Raw genomic sequence first — 19,845 nt, 5'->3', positions numbered from 1 at the left:
CTTTTTTTTTTTTTTTTTGGTACTGGAGATTGAACTCAGGAGCACTTGACCACTGAGCTACCTCCTCAGCCTTGTTTTGAATTTTATTTAGAGACAGAGTCTCACTGAGTTGCTCAGTGCCTCAGCACTATTGCTGAGGCTGGCTTTAAACTCGTGATCCTCCTGCCTCAGCCTCCAGAGCCACTGGGATTACACCCAGTGTAAAAAAAGTGGCCACTGTGCCTGGCCAGAGCACACTTTTAAAGAATACTCAATGGCACTCTTAGGAAGATTCAGTCTGGCCCTGAGTTGTACCTTCCACACCTCCTACCACCAACTGATTGCAGTTTACCTGGGAATATGTCTTACTCCACCTAGATCTATGCAGTAAACCACACAATGCCTGGTGAACATATCTTTTTTTAATTTGTTTTTCATTCAAATACATTTCAATCTGGATTGAAGGGGAAGAAACTCCAGTCCCTCCACCATCTGCTTCCCTCCGCTATCCTCAGTGACCAAGGAGACTGACATTCACCTTGCTCTCCAAGCAGCAGGAAAAGAGTTGGCCACATGTGGGGGTACTGCATAGCCTAACCCCAAGTGTAGCCCTGCTGGGCTTGGAAAGCTTCCTCTGTGATACCAAAACCTATACTGGAATCTACTTTTCCCCCAGTCCCAGTACCTTCAAGGTCCTTGAAGGGACAAGCAAAAGACAAAACGTAAGAAACCAAGGACAAAATTAGATAATTACACCAGAGATAGGACAGTTAAGTTGCACAGTACAGGCATTAAGTAGAACAAGAAAATCAAAGCAAATAAAGAGCATTTAGATTACTGGATCACCAGAAATGTAAAGAGTGCTTAAAACAGATAATAATATAAATGTGATTTTGAGTTATCTCATTGGCATTTTCTTCACAACTATTATATTTTAGCTGGTTACTAGGCAAAGATATTTCCCTTTCATAAAACCATTCTGTGTTCCACTGGGAACTGTCCTCTGGTTTGCTTATTCCACCCTCCAAAACAAACATCCACATGGGTAGTTCCAGGGCATTTAAAACCCCCCTGAAATCCTGAACTTTTGGGTACATAAGCACATGTGTATTTTTCTGAAGGGAGAGTCTGGAAACTATCAAATTCTTAAGGAAGCCCAAACAAGATTAAGAAGCAAAGGAACTGGGTTTCTCACTGTAAAGTCAACATTTAATACAATGCAACATATATTGTTATTGTTCCTTCACAGTTTGTAAACATTGCCTATGCCTCACTTTTCCTTTCCAAATTAGTGCCTTTTACCAAGTTGTTACAATTTTACAACCCACATTTTCTCAAAGAAATTGGAATGGTCATTTCTCAGTTTTGAAAATCTCACTGGTAAAACTCCAAAGAGATCCTGATTTTCAAAACTTTAGGTCTTCTCAGCAGTTACCACGTTGTGGTATGAACTGGCCCCAAGATTCAGAAAGAATGACACATGGACCTAGCCCCACAGGGGTCCCCCTCTGTCGGCCTTTCCCACCTAAGAAGCTTTATACTTGAGGAAATGGAAGAGGCAAAAGTCAGCCTTAGCATAGGGCAGTGCCTGTGTCTGTTGGGCCAGTCGGGGGCTTTTTATTTTTCTCATGTAGGAAATAAAGACAAAGGTATGAACGAGCTGAGCCACCAGTTACACAAAGAGTCATTCAGGTGTGAGATGCAACATAAAAATAAGAAAACCTAGGCTAGGAAGTAAGGGCTGAACACAGCACCAAGGTATCCGCCGTCCCCCCATGACAGAGTCCACGCCTGTGTTTGCAACTCCAGACTCTGAACCTGCTTCCAATGCCTGCTGCCGAGTTTTGCACTTGGCCCTGTGTGCGCTGCAACAGCAGACGTCCAGCTTCACGGCCTCCACAGCTCACGGGGAGCAGGTCTTCAGGAGTCCCCGCAAGTGCCAGAGGTAGGGCCTTGTTTGTTCTGAGTTGAGACGTTTAAAAGGTGTTTGGGCAGCGTTTGTGCTTCAGGAAGGAGGCGTGAAGGCAGACGCTGCTCCACGTCCAGCTGTGGCCACCACTAAACCAACAAAGCCACCAGCCCCTCGGAAGCACCAGGGTAGAGGAAGCCGCCCGTCCCACAGAGCTGGTGTGCTGTTTATTCAGGCAGAGAAAGGATAGTTATTTCAACCAGCAAGAGAAATACGAAGTTATGTAACATTGGGGATCAGGAGAATGAGGCTTTCTTTTCCCCCCTACTTTTTCCTGGAGAAAAGTGTTGTGAAATAGTCCAGGAACAGCGTCTAGTTTCCACAGGCACTCATGCTTCCAGAGGCTTCTATCTGACAGGATCAACAGAGCCTCAGGCACAGCCCCGTGGGACCCTGCCCACCTGCCACTGCCCCACCCCCACCAGCAGCATGACACTCTGGCCACAGAGTCCCATTAGTCACTTCAGAGAGACTCAGTACAATTGCCCTGAGGCGTTTTTCCCACCTCACACCCCAGTGCGGCCTTAGAAAGAATTGGTATTTACATGGTCGGCTGCACAGGAATCATGCAAACAGAAGCTCACGCAGGACTGGGCTGGACCAATGTACTGTAATTCCAGGAGCTGGGCAGTTGGTGGGGGCTGGGGGTATTTATTTAAATGAAAAATAAGAAGGTGCGCTCAGGTGAGGTCTCAGCCAGCAGATGGGGCCACAGAAGAAGGGACAGAGGGGGCGTGAGGGCTGAGTGAAGGAGTCCACACCAAGACCCCAACTGGCTGAATAATCAAGGACAAGGAAGTGGCCAGCAGCCATCCTGGGCAGTTGGCAGGGCTCCAGTGGGCAGTGAGAGTGAGAGAACCATGCAATAGACTATGAGAATCTCCAGTTCTCCCCAAGTGGCTCATGAGGACCCAAGGCTGAGACTTGGTTACAAGGGAGCTAGGCAGACCTGGCCACTGGGAAGGATCTTAGAGATTATGTGAGAGACCAGTTCATTTTTTCAACACAAAGTTATTTATTGAGCACCTACAACATGCCAAGCATTGACCTAGGTGTTGGGGACACAGCAGCAGACAAAAGGGGCAAAACTCCCTGGCCTCACAGAGGGCACATGCCGGGAAAGTGAGAAGCAGAAACAGTAACTGTTATGGACAGAAAGTTTGTGTCCCCCAAAATTCATACACTGGAACCCAAACCCCCGACATGATGGTGTTAGGAGACAGGGCCTTCGGAGGTAGCTAGGCCCGGAGGGTGGGGTCCTCTTGATGAGATTAGTACCCTTACAAAGAAGACCTACCCCAGAGAGCTCTGCAGCTCCTTCTGCCACGTTAAGACACAGCGAGGACACAGTCCTGGGCAACGCAGAAGCGCCCTTACCAGAGGCAGTCCAGGCAGCACCCTGATCTCTGACTTCCAGCTTCCAAAACTGTGACAAATAGATTTACATTTTTTAAGCCTCCCTGTTTATGGTATTTGTCCTAGCAGCCCAAGCTAAGACAATGACCAATAAATAAAATAGAGAGAAGGACAAATGACAACACAACGGCACTCAGGTGAAGATGAACAGGGCATGGAGACAGGGAGGCTGGGACAAGGGGTGACATGGTGACTCTAGATCACACAGACTGAGAAGACAAGTAGCCATCCCGGAGGAAGCTCTTTCTGGGCACATAACCGCTCAGAGTAGGAGCAAGTACAAAGGGCAGAGTGTCCCAGGTATAACTGGGAGAGAGAGAAGCAGCAAGTGCGGCTGCTGTGGCCCCAGTAAGGAAAGAACAAGGAGGAGGTGGAAGAGAAAGAGGCGCACCAGGTCATGTGGGCCCCAGAGGTCCTCAAAGAAGAGTGGATGACCTGCTCCGAGCACAGTGGGAAGGCACTGGAGGCTGGTGAGCAGGCATGATCCAACCTGCATTTTACCAGGCCACGGTAACTGACTAGGACACATGGGCGTGTGAGTGGGGAGACGGGAGAGGACATTGCAACCACGCAGTTGTCTTAGGCCACTGGGGCTGTTGTAACAAACAGCACAGACTGAGTGGCGTAAGCCACAGAAATGCATTTCTCACAGGCTGGAAGTCCATATCAAGGTGCAAACCAACCCAGTGTCTGGGAAGGGCCTGCTTTCTTGTTTGAAGGTGCCTGTCTTCTTGTATCCTCACATGGCAGAGGGCAAAGAGAGGAAGCCGACTCTCACATCTCTCCTATAAGGGCATTTATCACATTCACCAGGGCTCCACATAAATTCGAGAGGGACACCAACATCCAACACACAGCACCCGGAGACAAGTGCCGGTGCTTGGACCAGGCAGTGGTGCTCGGTGGTGCCCAGTACTTACACGCTGGGTACATCTGAAAGGTGGAGCCAACAGGACTGCTGATAGGTCAGATGCCTGGAGGAAAAGAGAGGAGGCCAGCACGCTACCCCAAGGTCTTTGGCCTCCAGGACCCTGATAGGAAGATGTCGCTTACTGAGAAAAGAGGTTCCCTGCAGGTACAGGTTTAAGGGGAAAAAGGGTTCCAGAATCTAGTTTCAGACATGTTAAATCTGAGGCACCAGTTAGGCAGCCAGACACGTTAAGTTGGCAAAGGGTTTGGAAGTCTGAAACACCTAGCGGGCATTTAATCTTCAGAGCTGGTGACCCTAGCTTACTCATCCAGGACGGTGGCATCTCTTCCCTTCATTTAGCTGCCCCGATCCCTGTCTTGCCTGTGACCTGCCACGCAGAGTTTGCCTTCTGTGCCCTTGACTGTCGCCTCTGTCTTGACCCCAACACAGTCACCTCTCCTGAGTCCCCTTCTCCTGAGCTCTAACAGACATAAGCTAAATTAACAGGCGGATATAACAGACTAGCAGATGCCAACCAAACTGACTGGTCTATCTGCCTGTAAAGGACATGTCCAAGCTAACAGGAGACCTTTTCAATAAGGGACTTCTAGGCCACACCAAAAGAAAGAAGCGTATCGTGTTTTGGACATGCGGCATCCTTTGACACATGTAACTCTTTGAATCACATGGAGAGGACAGTGGCTCTGAGGCTGAAGGCAGTGCCTTTGAGATACAAAACAGATATGTCATCCACGCTCAAAAGCAACCAGTCCACGGCTGCTAAGAACCTCTGAGAAAAAAAAAGTTCATGAAAAGCAATTCATCCCTCTATTTCATTCCACTTCTGTTGGCATTTTTATTCTATCCTAAATGCTCCAGGAGTTCAACTGGAGAAAAACTGTTTAAAGTCAGGAAGGGCCAGATATCATGGGACCATTGCCAAAAGAAAAGTCCCATCAAGATTAGATGAAACCCACAGGTTAGCGTTGGGCAGACAGATATCTGCAGCCAGGCTGAGACCCCTTCTGTGAAGACCTCATAAGAAGCTCATTTCTGTGGGTTATCAGTAATTCCCAGCCCTGGCCGCACAACTAAGGAGACATTCAAACATCTATGCCTCACCCACATGCTCGGGTGTTCTGATTTCTGGGGAGAAATGTGGACATTAACATGGTTTTAAATCTTCCATGAGATTCTAATGTGCCAATGAGAGTGGAAAACCACTCATTTTAATTCATATTTTCTCACCGTTCCTACAAACCTGTCCCATTCAGCCCCGTGCATGGACCCCCCACACACAGTCAAGCCATCACAGAGCCAGCTCCTCCTGTCACTGTGTCTGTCCACTTACTTCCTGCTTCTTTCGTTACATTTGTGTTAACACATGTTTCATGATCTTTTAAACACATTTACCATGTTTAACAACACCACTCAAGAGAATGCAGGAGTTTCTATTAGAGAAAGAAGAAAAACTCCTGAGAAACAATTCTAGCATTTGGGGGGGGGGGGGGAGAAAAAACTTTGACAGTGCAATATTCCAAATTTTTTACCAAGTCCTCCTCCCTCTGCAAACTCCCTTCTGAAATCACACTGTGCACGCCGTTCCCAGCGCGACTCTATTATTGACAACGTGGGTGAAGAGGTAAACAAACAACAGGAAAAAAAAAATGCTCATTTCAAGCCGCTAAGAGGCACAGGCCAAAGGAAAAATAAAATCATTCAACCTTTGCCAAGTGAAAAAGAACAAAACCAGCAGGGACTGAAGTCTATATTCAGCTTTTTAAAGACTATTTTGAACAAAAGAGAAAAAGAACTGTGTGATCACTCAAAAGATTTACAAACCAAGCAATAGAACAATGCAAACTAAGTCAATACTTCTCCTGGCAGGCTGTTTATTCTCCAAAGACACACTGAACTTCATTAATAAAATGCTCTTGGTGTTGACATTCATTCACAAGAACCCTCTCAGAGAACTATGCATCAGTCAGTAATCTCCATTTTATTTTATTTTATTTTATTTTATTTTATTTTATTTTATTTTATTTTAGTACCTGTGATTGAACCCTGGTGCACTTAAACACTGAACCACATTCCCAACCCTTTTTATTTTATTTTTTAATTTTGAGACAGGGCCTCACTAAGTTGCTGAGGCTGGCTTTGAACTTGCAATCTTCTTGCCTCAGCCTCCCAAATCACTGGGATTACAAATGTGTGCCACCAAGCCCAGCAGTAATCTCCATTCATATCTTTAAAATCTTTTGGAATCATGTCATCAAGGTCTTTAATTCCCCTTTTACAGAAAAGGAAATAAAGGCAGGAAAAGGTTGATCATTCTGATCAAGGGAGTCACAGTTGAGCTGCCTCAGCCACTCCTAAGAGTAGAGCCAATGAATAGTTCATGGTGTCGTCCCTCATCAAGAACTTTCCACCCATTTTCTCAAGAAAGTCCGTACCTACAGTTTAGTGTTTAACTCAAATTTTTCTTTTTTTTCCAAGAACTCCCTTGTGTTCCCCTTTGTTTTTCTCCAGACTCTCCCAATTTCCAAATTGTCTTGCACAATTCCAACGCTGTTATAATTAGGTCAGAGGAACTATCCAAAAGCCTTTTTCTTCTGCTGGGACTTGGGGGGATGGACGTGCCTTGAGATAAGCTGCCATCTGCTAGGACTCGGTGCTCTTCTCCATTGGATGGCAGCTTCTCTGGTGAGGCAGCTTAGAGGAGTGGTAAGAGAAAGACAGGGGGGTGCAATGAGGGCTCTCCGAATGCCTGCCCACGGGGGATGCTAAATGCACCATGCAAGGTGCCAAGTCAGGGAAGGGACGGCTGCATGCGTGTTGGCTCTGTTAATTAGCACCATTTGAAGATAATTATGACAAGACCACACAGGGAGAGCATGATGCTTCGAGTATAGTAGACCATTAAGTAAACAGGAGCACCAGACTGTATTTCATTGGTGATTGTAAAAATTCTTCCAAAAGATGGATGGGAGGATATCGTGGGCTTTCTTCCTTTGCAGTAACCAGGATTAAAAGCCCAAGCAAAACTTCATCACCACTCCCTAATGGGGACCAAGTCATCCCAAGTGTTCTCAACTTATTTAATGTTTGTTGCTGGAACAAGAACTTTCATTATAATCCAAGCTCGAGGAGAGTGGTGGCCAGCTTTTCACATGTCAGTTCTTTCAGAGTCGTTGCTCTGACACATCAACGATGGCGGCGAACCTAGGTGGGGAGGAATGAAGGAATGAAGGGACAAGAGACACGAGGGATGACAGCAAGACAGGAGTTCTGATCAAGCTGCAAACTTTTATTGTTCACCCAGGGGTATTTATATGCTGAGGATGGGGAAGCTCTCTTATCGGCAGTTGCTGGATGTCTTCACAAGGTGAGATAACCTCAGGATGTTTCAGGAAGACAGATGGCCGCAGGATGTCTCAGGGAGATAGATGGCTGCAGGATGTCTCCCAGGCAGGATGTCTCCCAGGGGGCTGTTTCTTGTAAGTGTCAGGCTATTCTTTGAAGGAGAATTTCCTTCTAGCCCCTGGCAAGGACCAAGCAAGATGGAATTGGGATCTCGACCACCATGTTGGGAGGGCTCTGGAAAGCAGGCTGGCTTCCCTGGCTGTTCACTGCCCACCCTCACCTTCCTGTCTGTTCTGCTGTCTCTGCTATCGCCACCAAGCTCTTTGACTCTGTGTCCTACTTCACTTCCTGCTTCCCCTGAGTTCTGATCTTGGTGGTGTTTCTAACTCTATCGCTTTCCTCCCTTCTTCTCAGATGCAGAGTCAAAACCTTGATTCTCCTAACTCATTGCCTCTTCTATTCCTGCCTTGGACTCCAAGGACAAGTCCTGGCCTCCACTTGGTGGCCCTCAGTCAGCTCTCTGCTGCCCCCACCTGGTCAAGAGCAGAATCTGCAGATAGTAAACCCGCAAACTGGCCCCTAAATCCCATGATTCAATTTCCCACCTCAACTCAAATTTTGCTAATTTTGTTTCACCACAACCTGACTTAATTTATTGTTCCAAAACAATTCTTAATGTTCAATGGTCAAGTTATGCTAGCGAGTAAATGAGATACGTTAAGGGAAGCACTTTAACTTTTAGGGTAAGTGCAAACAATACAGGTATCATTAAGATTCAGCCTAAAATTGATGGGTTTTTCTTAACGATTAGGAAACATTACATAAATGAAAGTATTCCAGAAAGTGACCACTTATGAAATTAATTTATTTTTCCTTCTATTTCAATTTTCCTACAATAGTAAAAGAGGGGTGGAAAAGAAAAGGAGAAGGAAGAAGAAAAGGAAAACATGAATCCTCTGTAGTTCCCCAAACACTTTTGGTTTTAAAGCAACTCAGAAACTTCTCAGGATAAATTTCAGCATCTGAAGGCACTGAGCTAACCATGTAATTATTCACACTCAGAACAATAGCTGGAGTCCAGTTGTCCATCACAAGCCTCTATCTGGAAACAGATATATAGCAGACCATCAATCAATATTTTTGAGTCAATCAATGAATGCCCATGTAATAAAGAGTACTTGGTAATCCATACCTTCACTAGGTATTGTGTAAATATTTGTTATCGTATACAGCCTGGCAGTCAACAGCACTTTCTCATAACAGGAAAAGACTCATCCTCCCCCGTCTTGCAACCTTAGTTTTTCCTACATTTATACCTCAAATTACTAAAAATTGGCTTAGAAATGAGAAAAACATTTGTTTTCATAAATCAACAAGGCACTCCAATGCTCTGGTTGAAAATCCAATGGTCTGAAAATATGTATCTACATTATTTCTTCTTTTCAAAGCATAACATTTTTCAGTGGACATCCAATGCATTCCTACTGAATACTCTCTTGCCCGTGGATTTGTGCTGGTGTCTGGAAGATATTGAAGTGGGGCAGGTAAGTCTGGAGGTCCTAGATAGACTGGAACTGCAACTTAGGCCCAATAGAAAAGTATGCATTTTCTTTTATAATGAAGAAAATCACTTGGTTGTAATTAAAGTCCAATTGGAGCACACTGGGAATGGATAAATAAATCCCCTCAGCCTCCCAAATGGCAAAAAGTACCATGAATTTTTATAGACTACATTGATAGACTCACATATGGGATACACAGCCTTAGAACAATCAATCCCAAAGGCAAAGTATCACATGATGGGAGCAGAGTAACCTAAGCTAATTTCAAAAAGAGTCACATTAACACCAGGGCATTTTAATTAGTTATAGAAAAACTGACCAAACAAAATAGAGATATGTGTAATATTATATACTTTTGTGAAGGAACTGAAACAGTCAATAAGCCAAAAGGTCCAAACATCATAGCACCTAAATACATAGATCAAAAACTATCTGGAAGAGCAAGAACTTCATTAACATGTAATTATGAGAGATGTTAATGCATTTTTTTAGAAGTGAATCAATATTGCTTTCAGTTATCTACATTTTTAGTGATAGATATTTCAATTACATATTTCAATTGGAGATTTTTTAAAATATATCCATTAACAAATTATAAAATTTAGTTATGTATTTGGGCACCAAGAATGTGCAAAAAGATTTTTTTAAAAAAGTTGAGGTCTACAGGCTATATAATCTGATAATAATCCAATAAAATTTGAATACAAAGAAAGGTCTTTACTTAAAAATGGGAGATATATATGGTATATGTCTATATATACCTATATATATCTATATATACCTATATATACCTATATATAACCTATATATATCTATATATCTATATATATCTATAGCTATATCTATATATCTATATATATCTATATATCTGTATATATCTATAATTAATCTTGGGAATCAAGACAACCAAAGGTGGAGGCTAGGGGTGTAGCTCATGAAAGAACACTTGACTGGCATACCCTTGGATACCCAGATACTCCAATTATCCTGGAAATATGAAACCAAAATCTATAGGTCATGGAAAAAAAAGTGACTCAGATGCAGTTTAAAATATATGCAAATATATTACCTGTAAAATATTAAATTTAAAATATTTATAAAATATGTACTTAATACTTGTTTTAAGAAATCCCAAATAAAAATAATAAATTAAGAAGCTAGGGCATGAAGGTGAAGAAAAGACAAAAAAAAATAAGTAAATTTAAAATCTGTTCTTTGAAAAGATCAACAAAATAGATAAACTTCTTCTAAACCTGGAAAGTCAGTGCCTACCATTTAGTGTTCTAAAGCCTAACTCAATTTTTTCTTTTTTTCCAAGGTTTCTTCTAAACCTAACACAATAAAGAAGGAGAAAGAAAAACCAAGACTGAGAAAGCAGTAGAGTTTCAGAGAATCACAGACACGTCTAGGTCAATGAAGGGCGCTGTGCTGCCCGGTAACCTTCCTAGAAAAAAAAAAAAAATTAGTAAAATTGACCTGAGAGATTGTGGGAAAAGTTGAGTGGATCAATTATCATAGACAGCAGCAAAGGTGATTGCAAAGCTGTCCTTGAAAAGGGGGCAGTGACCTGACAGACCCCAGCTGAGTCCTATTTAACACCTGAAGGAAAGGTAATGATGAGAAGACCTTTATTCCTGTGCTCCGCCAGCCCCCAGCTTGGAGTCGGCTGGGTGGGGCTAATGCCCCTTCTCTCTTCATTCACACTTTAATTCGCTGTGACTTGAAACCGGTACCCCTGGGGGAGCAGCCTGGACAACCCACAGCCCGCCCCAACTGGATTTTGGAAAGCACAGACCCTGGAGCCAGGGGCTGAAACAGGGTCACTGGAGTCAGGCTTGGGACGGTTCTGGCACCTCCACTGATGGTCGTTTAACCACTCTAACCCTCAATTTTCTCATTCCCAAGGGGAATATGCACAGCCCCCACTTCAGAGGTCCCTGAAATGAGCTGATGAAATGTGCGAAGCACGCAAAGATTTATCACCGCGTCAGCTCGTGGTAAATGCTAAGCACGGCTGTGATTTCATGTGGCCTTACAAAAGGACCCCAGAAAGAGGCGGGAGGGAGAACTTCTAACTTCCTGCTGGCCCAATTGTACTGAGAATCCTAAGAACCTTCTTCTCCATTCCCAGGGTGGGGGTTCAGGGCGTGGCACCCCAGCTTCTCCTCCTTTGCTCTACTTCCTCTTAGAGCTCCCAGGACATTCCTCTGAGATGCATTCTGAGCCACAATTCCACCCCCTCACTTCTTTTTTTAATAACAAGCAAAAACTGTATGCCTACAATGTATAATGTGATGTTTTGATCTATTCTGTATAATATGGAATGATTAAGTTCAAGGTAATTAACCTCACATTTTTTATCATCTTTTGTGATGAGAACATTTAAGATCTACTCTTAGCAATTCTGAAGTATTCGGTATTGCTGACCGTGGTCACCATGCCGACATTAGATCTTTAAACTTACTCATCCTATCTAAAACTGCCCACCCTTTCACCAACATCTCCCCACTCTGCCCACTGACCCTCACCCAGCAACCCACCAACCCAGTGCCTGCTCCTGGGAGTTCAACTCTTTTAGATTCCACAAATAGGAAGTGTCTGTCTTTCTGTGCCTGGTTTATTCTGCTTAGCCAAATGTCCTCCAGGTTCACCCATGCCGTCACAAATGACAAGATTTTCCTTTCAGTAGCTAACTAGTACTGCACTGGGTCTATATAGATAGATAGGGGAGAGAGAGAGAGAGAGAGAGAGAGAGAGAGAGAGAGATCACATTTTCTTTATCCACTCATCCGTTGATGGACACATGGTAATTCCATATCTCAGCTATTATGAATAACACAGCAAGGGACATGGGAGTGCTGATGTCTATTTGAAATACTGATTTCATTTCCTTTGGACATACCCAGAGATCTACATCCCTACCCCCTTGCTTTCTAGATGTTATTTTACTTCCTGATTTTCAATGGAAAATGGCTCGATTTCCTCAATTTTTTTCTCTGCATCAAAATACATCTTATCCACCTAGACTTGCCTCTGTGTGTGTGTGTGTGTGTTGTGTGTGTGTGTGTGTCTTGCTGGGGGATTGAACCCAGGGCCTTATGCATGCAAGGCAAGCACTCTACCAACTGAGCTATGTCCCCAGCCCCTCTAGACTTGCCTCTTGCTTTCTCATATATTGTTGAAAACGGTGTTCATTTCTTCATTCAGCAAACATTTAATTGAGCTCCTATCATATGCCAGGTGTAAAGAATACTATCATGAACAGAAGAGGTCTCCGCCCCAATGAAGTTACACCTCCCAAAGAGAGAGAGATCAGACACTGATAAAGGGGCAAACAAAAACATCAAGGGGTGATGCATACAATTCAGAGACAGGAAAACAGGCCATGTGATAGACACTGGGTGGCCCTCTTGACTGCCTGGTCAGGAAGTCCTTCATGAATTCCAAGTGAGAGCTGCATGATACAGGGGAGCTCACCAGGTAAGAAACTGAGGGAAGATGGAGGAGCTGGAACAGGGCCCAGGCCGGGACCATCTTGGCAGGCCTGAGAAAATGCAGGAGATGCCCAGGGCAGCAGGGAGAGTGGGAGCTGGTGCTAGAGACAGGAAGGAGAAGGCCACCGCGGGACACGGAAGCCCAGGTGAACAGCCTCAATTTGAATCCAAAGGCAAACTGAGGCCATTTATCCCCCAAGACTGCTCCCCACAACTTACCCCCATGCCGTGAGCATGAGTCTACCTTCACTCCCAACACACCTGCCTTCCATTCCCCTGCTCCTGTGCCCTGGGGCTCATTCTCACCATTTGAAACCAGGTTTCACCTTCCCAGGCTCCTCAAGCAAGTTTCTTCAGATTCTCCTTCCTCTACCTTCCTCAACTTCTCTGTAGACTTAAATTATATGTGGGGTGTTCTATTTTAGGGGGGGAATAATTGGTACTGGGGATTGAACCCAGGGCCTCGTGCATGGTGGGCAAGCACTCTACCACTGAGCTATACCCCAGCTCTCTGGAGACTTAATGTCATTGAGTACCTTCTCTGTGGTAGGACTTGCTCCTCCTGCTATTTCTCGGAAGCCCACTTTTAGCCCCTTCTCCTCTCCCCCTGACTCCACCCATTTCTATAAATCAATAGCCCCAGCCCAAACCTCAGTTTCCAACTGGCCCTGAGAAGTTTCCAACTGGCCCTGCTTGCTCCAGGCTGCCCAGCTCCAAGCCGGTCCCCACCACTGCCATGACTCTCTCTCTGAAGCCCAGAGCTGGCCAGCACCCTCTCAGATACCTGCTGTGGTTCCACATCTCCTGTGGGCAAAGTCTAGATGCCTGCAGCCTGGCACAGCCTGTTTCCACACTGGTCTGCCGTGGGCTGGCTTCACATAACCTGCTGCAGTGGAACTCACTCATGTTCCCCTTGGGTGCCAGGGCTTTCCACCCTCCTGCGCCTCTTCTTTCACCTGGAATGCCACTCCTGCACTCTAAAGGCCCAGATCCTGCCTTGCTTAAAGGCCCAGCTCAAACCTCCCTTCCCAAATGATGCAGCAGTAAGTGGTATTTCTTTCCTTTTAAATCCTCATAGGAAATCCAACAGGAGAGGACTGCTAGGTGGAGGAGGGCCTGTCTCGTTCACTTCACATTGTCTTTGCCATATTTTCGTTGGGAAGATGCCTTTCTTCCCCAATCCAATAGCATGATCCTTGAGGCCTGATTTTTTTTTTTTAATCACTTTAGCGCTTTGCCCAAGAATGCACTTAATGTTTGCCCATGGAATAAACGCTAGCTACACAGAGGAATACGTGCACATAGACATAACGCATCGTTCTCTTTACTCTTAGCCCGCAAACACCTTTGTAATGAGCCTGCCAAGTCTCACCAGCACATCTTCAGGCCCAGGAGAGACTTACTGGCAACTCCTTCCCAGAGCAAGAGTCGGCTGCTCTGGTCTCTCCCAGCTAATGAGGGCTGGTCTGAGTTCCCAGGCCTCGTTCAAGGTCCTGTATGAACAGTCTCCCCAGCAGTCACGGTTTGGCTTAAAAGGTCTCCAATGTCCTTGCAGGCAACAGCCTTGTCTTCTTGAGTTAAATTGTTCCTGGCATTGGGCAGAAAGCCAGGGAAGTACAAAACCATAGAGGATCGATGCTGGTGGGGGTCTCCCGTATCAACTAGACCAACTCTCTCATGGTGCAAATGAGGGACTACAGTCCAGAGAACTGGAGTGACAGACCCCAAACTCCAGACTCTCAGCAAATGTTTAGCTAAATGTTTATTATGAGCAGGGTCATTCTGCTAGGTGCTGGGGCTACTGTGATAAAAGAGAGAGACCGTGGTGTGGTCCTGCGTTTGTGAAGAACTCTCCAGAGGATAAGAAGCCAAGAAGCGATTTTAATGAGATGTCCTTAAGTGTTATGATATGTAAGGGCTCCCATCAGGACACACAGATTCCCAGTGAAAGTACCAGAAGTGTACACAGGGCTCAGTAGAACTGTGTCAGCAAAAAGAAAGGAGGAAGACTAGCGAGTGGGTGAGACCCAGCCAGACATCCAGTCAATGCATCTCTGTCCTTCTCGCTCCCTTTATGGTACCTTCCTGCACTTAAGTGAGGGAGCCTCAAGACTCGAGTTCTCTTGGCTGCTTTCCAGTTCTGCTCTCCTAATTCCCTTTGACGTCCCAACTCCTCTAATTTTTTCTTCTCTCTTCCACTTGCACCTTTCCTTTCTTCTTTCCTGTCTCCTTATAGCTCTCTGGGTCCATCTTGCCTGATGACCTCCACCCCCCACACACATTGAGCACGTAACACTGTTTAAAGCTGCTGTGGTCACGTGTGCTTGGTGATACCAGAGCCCTCACACAACACCATGCACACCCATGGGTGCACTCGTTCATTTTGTTAATACCAGTCATGCATCTCCTAGGGGAGGCCCCTGCTGGTGGGTAGAAGCCTGCAGCCAGGTGAAAGTGTGCACCTCAGTAGAGGGGCTCTGGCTGCAGAAAGAGATGGGCAGAGGCCAGGAACTCCAGCTCTTTGAAGGAATGAGAGTGTGCAGAGCTATGTCAAGGGCAAGACTGCACAGGGCCCAGCCAGGTGGAGGAGACATGGGGCCTCAGAGCTGTACAGTTCCTGATATTCTGACCCACTGAGAACCCAACATCCTGGGTGGTGCGTCCACCAGAGAACAGAAATGTGCAATTTCCCCCATAGAAATAATAGAGATTATTAACAAGAAAATAATATAAATTTATATAAAATAATATAAAAATGGCTAAAGGAAGCCTGAGTCTATTCTACATACCAGCTTTCTTCCTTCACATCTAATGGCTGAAAGAGAGGGCCAACGTCTTTGATCCTCTGGGCATGAGATTTTGGGGGGTACTTTTTAATATCCTCAAGTCTAAGATTTAATTTTTCCAAAGTAGCTTTTCTCCCCTGCTACAGCTTTAAATCAGTTTCAGAGTGACAGTTATTTATGGCAGACACATTTCAGTCATCTTCTATGAAGAGCCCAAAGAAAGACAGTGAAATTAGCCAATTTCTTCTGATCACCCTTGTTGCGCTAGTGAAAATTCTTTTCAGTAATTCCTTAGTTTTCCAATGCAATTCTTTAGGCCCTGACCAAATAAAATGTAATTTTTAAGTGATATGAGAAAAAACGGAAGGAAATAACTCTCTAAGAGATTTAGGTGAAATGAAATGAAATAAAACCTAAAATGATTTGAGAAGTAGAATGGTACAAAATTCTTGTCTCTGTCTCTGGAGTAATCCTTTGAGATAATGTCTCTATATCCTAAGAATATGGATGAAGATGAAATCAATTCTTAATATGCCATTGTGCTTTGGGAAAATGTGATAAAACCTCATGTGTTAGTCATCTTGAGATGACTTAGAAACCATTTATTTTTGAAGTATTTGAAACCTTTTAAGCCTTGGCATGGGAAAGGGAGGGGAGACATTTAGAGATGAAGAGGATATGGAGCAGAGGCCGGGTGGTGTGGCAGGATAACCGGCTGGCCTGGACACTGGGGGTCCTACCCCAGCTGCCCACCTCCAGCCAGTGGAGCCGTTACCCAAAAGAGGGGGCCTGAGTGCCAAATTTACTTGCATTTAATGTATCAGTGTTTACTTCCACTAAGCTTAGGGAGGCCAGGGAGGAGGGTGGGAAGAGGGAGAGAGCGGCTGGGAGTGGACTGCTGTACAGAGAGGGAAGACCACACACACAGCAGGCAGACTCTGCTGCTCTCACAAGCACCAAGGGACCTTCCCTGGACCTTCATGGGCTCAGGTCTGGCTGCTTCCAGCTCCAGAGTTCTGGGCTCCTCAGTTCAGAGATCATGATTCTCTAACTGTGCTGTCTCTTTAAAACAAAATCTCTCCGAGGCCAATTGAATGATGAAAATAATAATGGTTTCTAGTTCATGTCAGACACTTCTAGAAAACAAACCACTTTAAAAAATCAAGGGACTGGACGAAGCTGGGCTTTGAGGCCAATTCCATTACCCTGCTATTGTGTCTTGACCCTTCCCACCTCGTTTTCTTGTTTAATTGGAGGCAGCGCCAAGCCAGAAAATTTAGGGCAGCCCATGGCATGAAAGCATTGGTACTGAGCACAGCTGTGAGAGAGGAGGTAGATGAATCCTGCTCAGTCTATGCTACCTACACACACGTGCACACGCACAAATGGGAACTGGGTATTCACAAAACTTGCTTTAAGTTTTATACCTGCTATTTCAATAATACTACTACTACTAATAATAATAATAATACCCAGAAAAATGTTCTGAGGACTATATATTTTGGGGAATTTGATTTGCCATGTCTTGTACCACTTGATAATCAATCAAAGGCAGTAAATTGGAAAGTACTCATTACCTTGTGAACCCAAATTTGGCACAGTAATAAAACCACTATGCACGTCATCACTCTTCTTCAAAGGCTGTTTTAAAGTTAATTCCGTTTTTATTTCCTGTCTCCTTCTCAGTTTACAAGTGACAGAGTTTTGTTGTAGTATTTTTTAAAAAGGTCAAAAACAGACGTCTTTCTTCATTGACTTTCACAACAACACGGTTTGCTCTCCAGTGTGGAAAAGAGAAAAAGAAACATACATGGCGTCAGGAAACTTAGTTTATTATTCTTCAAACTTTGAGAAAACAGCACAGGATGGACAGAGAAGAGGATGTAGTTGATTTGGTCGGGCAGGTGCTGCGGGAATCAGCTTAGGGGTGTTCCCTCCTTGACCTTTATCAGATGGGCTGCCGAGTGGGCATTCTGGCAGGTCACTCTGTCAAAGAGAAATCTGCGCCAGGTATTTTTTTTTCTGCCTAAAGAAAAATTATCTTCTCATGTTATCTAAAATTTCACCCTTATTACAACCTGATATATTTTAAATAGTTTTCTTTAGTGATAGTTTTTCCATAAGCTACTGGGTTTGTTATTACAGATAATGATTTAGAAATCCTCACTGTCGGAGTTACTTCTCTAAATCACTCAAAAACATGGTAAAGGTGTCCTTGTTAATCTGCTCCCAGTAATCTGTAAAAGCAGTGTTGTGTCCATCTGGTGGTAATGTGAGTTTTTATCAGGTCCCACAATTCAAATGGGTTTTCTCCATGGAATCTATATTTCCTCACTTCTAAGTCACCACTTCAATTTTTTTTTAACTTCAATGTATGCTTACCTTTACCCACTTAGCAAGAATGTGATGTCACAACCAAGGCACCAAAGAATGTCAGCCTGAGGGAAAGGACGAGCGGCAAAACGCATCCAGAATCCGTTATGGACCGCCACCATGGAAAGAAGCCCACACCACACAAGAGCATTGCAATGAAAAGCATATACTCAGGGCTGAGGTTAGAGCCCATTGGTAGAGCACTTGCCTAGCATGTGTGAGGTACTGGGTTTCATATTCAGTACCACATAAAAATAAACAAAATAAAGATATTGTGTCTATCTACAACTAAAAATGTTTGATTTTTTTTTTTTAAAAAGCACCTTCTCAGAGTTCTCTTTTTTAGTACACTCCTTTCACCTGTGTGTTGTTTGGTCTTGTTTCTTCCCTATGTGGAACAAAGGGTGCTTTGTTTTAGACCATAACTGTTGGGTGCAGAGCAGGCTGAACTGTGTTGTCTGCAGGGCAGGCTGAACAGATGTTGGCTGCAAGATAGCCCACGCACTCAAACCCCCCTCTATCTGGTCCTTTATCACCTGTTTGCCTCAAGTCTGAACATTCAACCCTGCTTAAGGCTGAACACTTAACCCCCCCTTGGGCCAACAAGGCAGCTTGCAGACCCAGAGGCCCCATTAGATTTGGGCTATAAAAACTCCCTCCTGCCAGGCCCCCTCTCTCTTGCTCTTTCTCTCTTGCTCTCTCCCTCTTGCTCTTTATCTTTTTTACGCACGCTCTCTGTCTCTCTCTTGCTCTTGCTCTCTCCCTGTTCATCTCTTCTCTTTTCTCTCTCTCTCTCTTTCCTTCTTTCCTTTCTCTTTGTTGCACTGCTGCAATAAAGATCTTTTGGTTGCTCCGAGTGTTGTGGTCGCTTTCCTTTCAATAACCATGAAACAGATGCAATCAAAACTTGCATTATGTGTTGTTCTTGTATTGCTGCCTAAAATCAATTTATATTTAAGGCTTTTTTCCAACAATTTTGTCATATCCTTGAATATAAAGCCATTCTTGTGACTGGAGATATGGCTCAATTGAAGAGTGCTTGCCTAGCACATGGGAGGCCCTAGAAACAAAGAAAAAAGCAATGCTTTGGGGAGCCATGGCTAGCACTTAGTGCAATTCTAGGGATGCACTAAATATCCAACAGAAAATGAATGGAACTAAACAAAGCAAAAGAGCAGAACTCATTACTATGATTATTTTGTTTAAAAATTCGAACTGCATGAATGTTTCAATTATTATGGGCAGTTAATGTCCAAAAAAAATATTTTTAGATGCAACCTGTCTCTTGCTGTATGATGTCTTGACACTCTATCATCAAGAAGGCCATCACCAAATGCAGTCCCTTGGCTTTGAACCAGAATCCTGGGCCAAAAAAATTGAAACAAAAGGCACCAACCCTTTTTAAGGAACTAAGTTTGAATCTCTACTAATCTAGTTCTTCTTAAGTGCATTGAGCAAATTTCTGGCATTAGATGATTGTCCATAAATCTTACTTGGTCTACAGAAGAAAGAATTTTGGAATAAAAGTGGTAAGTAGATAAATACGAATGGATTTTGAAACACCCAACCCACATTAAGATGTACAGGTCATTAATTTCCAAACCACCTGCTTTCCATAGTGGAGATAACAATCTCAGACACTATGTGTGCCAGACATGGTATAAAATGCTCTGATTTGTTACCATGTGTAATCAAATAATAATCAAAGAGACGCTGAGGCTCCAAGACATGGGTAACAGATGCAGAAAGATGCTGCCGATTCTACCTGAGCAAGGACCAGCCCGAACTCCCTGATTAATAGGTGAGAATGCTAAGACCCAGCAAGTTTGAGAGACTCACCCAGAGCTACAGCAAACTTGGGGCCAAGTCATTCCTAGAATGGGGTCTACTGAGTCACAATTTAGGCATGCTTTCCATTACATAGAATAAATAATGACTTAATTTACTAGCGGCACACGAGTTTAACAAGAATTTTTTAGAGGAATATGGAAAC

General features: G+C 44.2%; 1 non-coding gene across 1 annotated transcript; it reads right to left on the bottom strand.

Annotated features, from left to right (window-relative positions):
- Positions 1 to 13,127: 13,127 nt before the first annotated feature.
- Trnag-acc lies at positions 13,128 to 13,201 on the bottom strand. Its single transcript has one exon. It is a non-coding gene; the product is annotated as a tRNA-Gly (tRNA).
- Between the last annotated feature and the right edge of the window lie 6,644 nt (positions 13,202 to 19,845).

The sequence above is a fragment of the Marmota marmota genome, unplaced genomic scaffold, assembly GCF_001458135.2.
Source record: "Marmota marmota marmota unplaced genomic scaffold, marMar, whole genome shotgun sequence".
Taxonomy (NCBI): domain Eukaryota; kingdom Metazoa; phylum Chordata; class Mammalia; order Rodentia; family Sciuridae; genus Marmota; species Marmota marmota.
The sequence above is the reverse complement of the archived record's forward strand: the minus strand, read 5'-3'. Positions and strand labels throughout refer to the sequence as shown.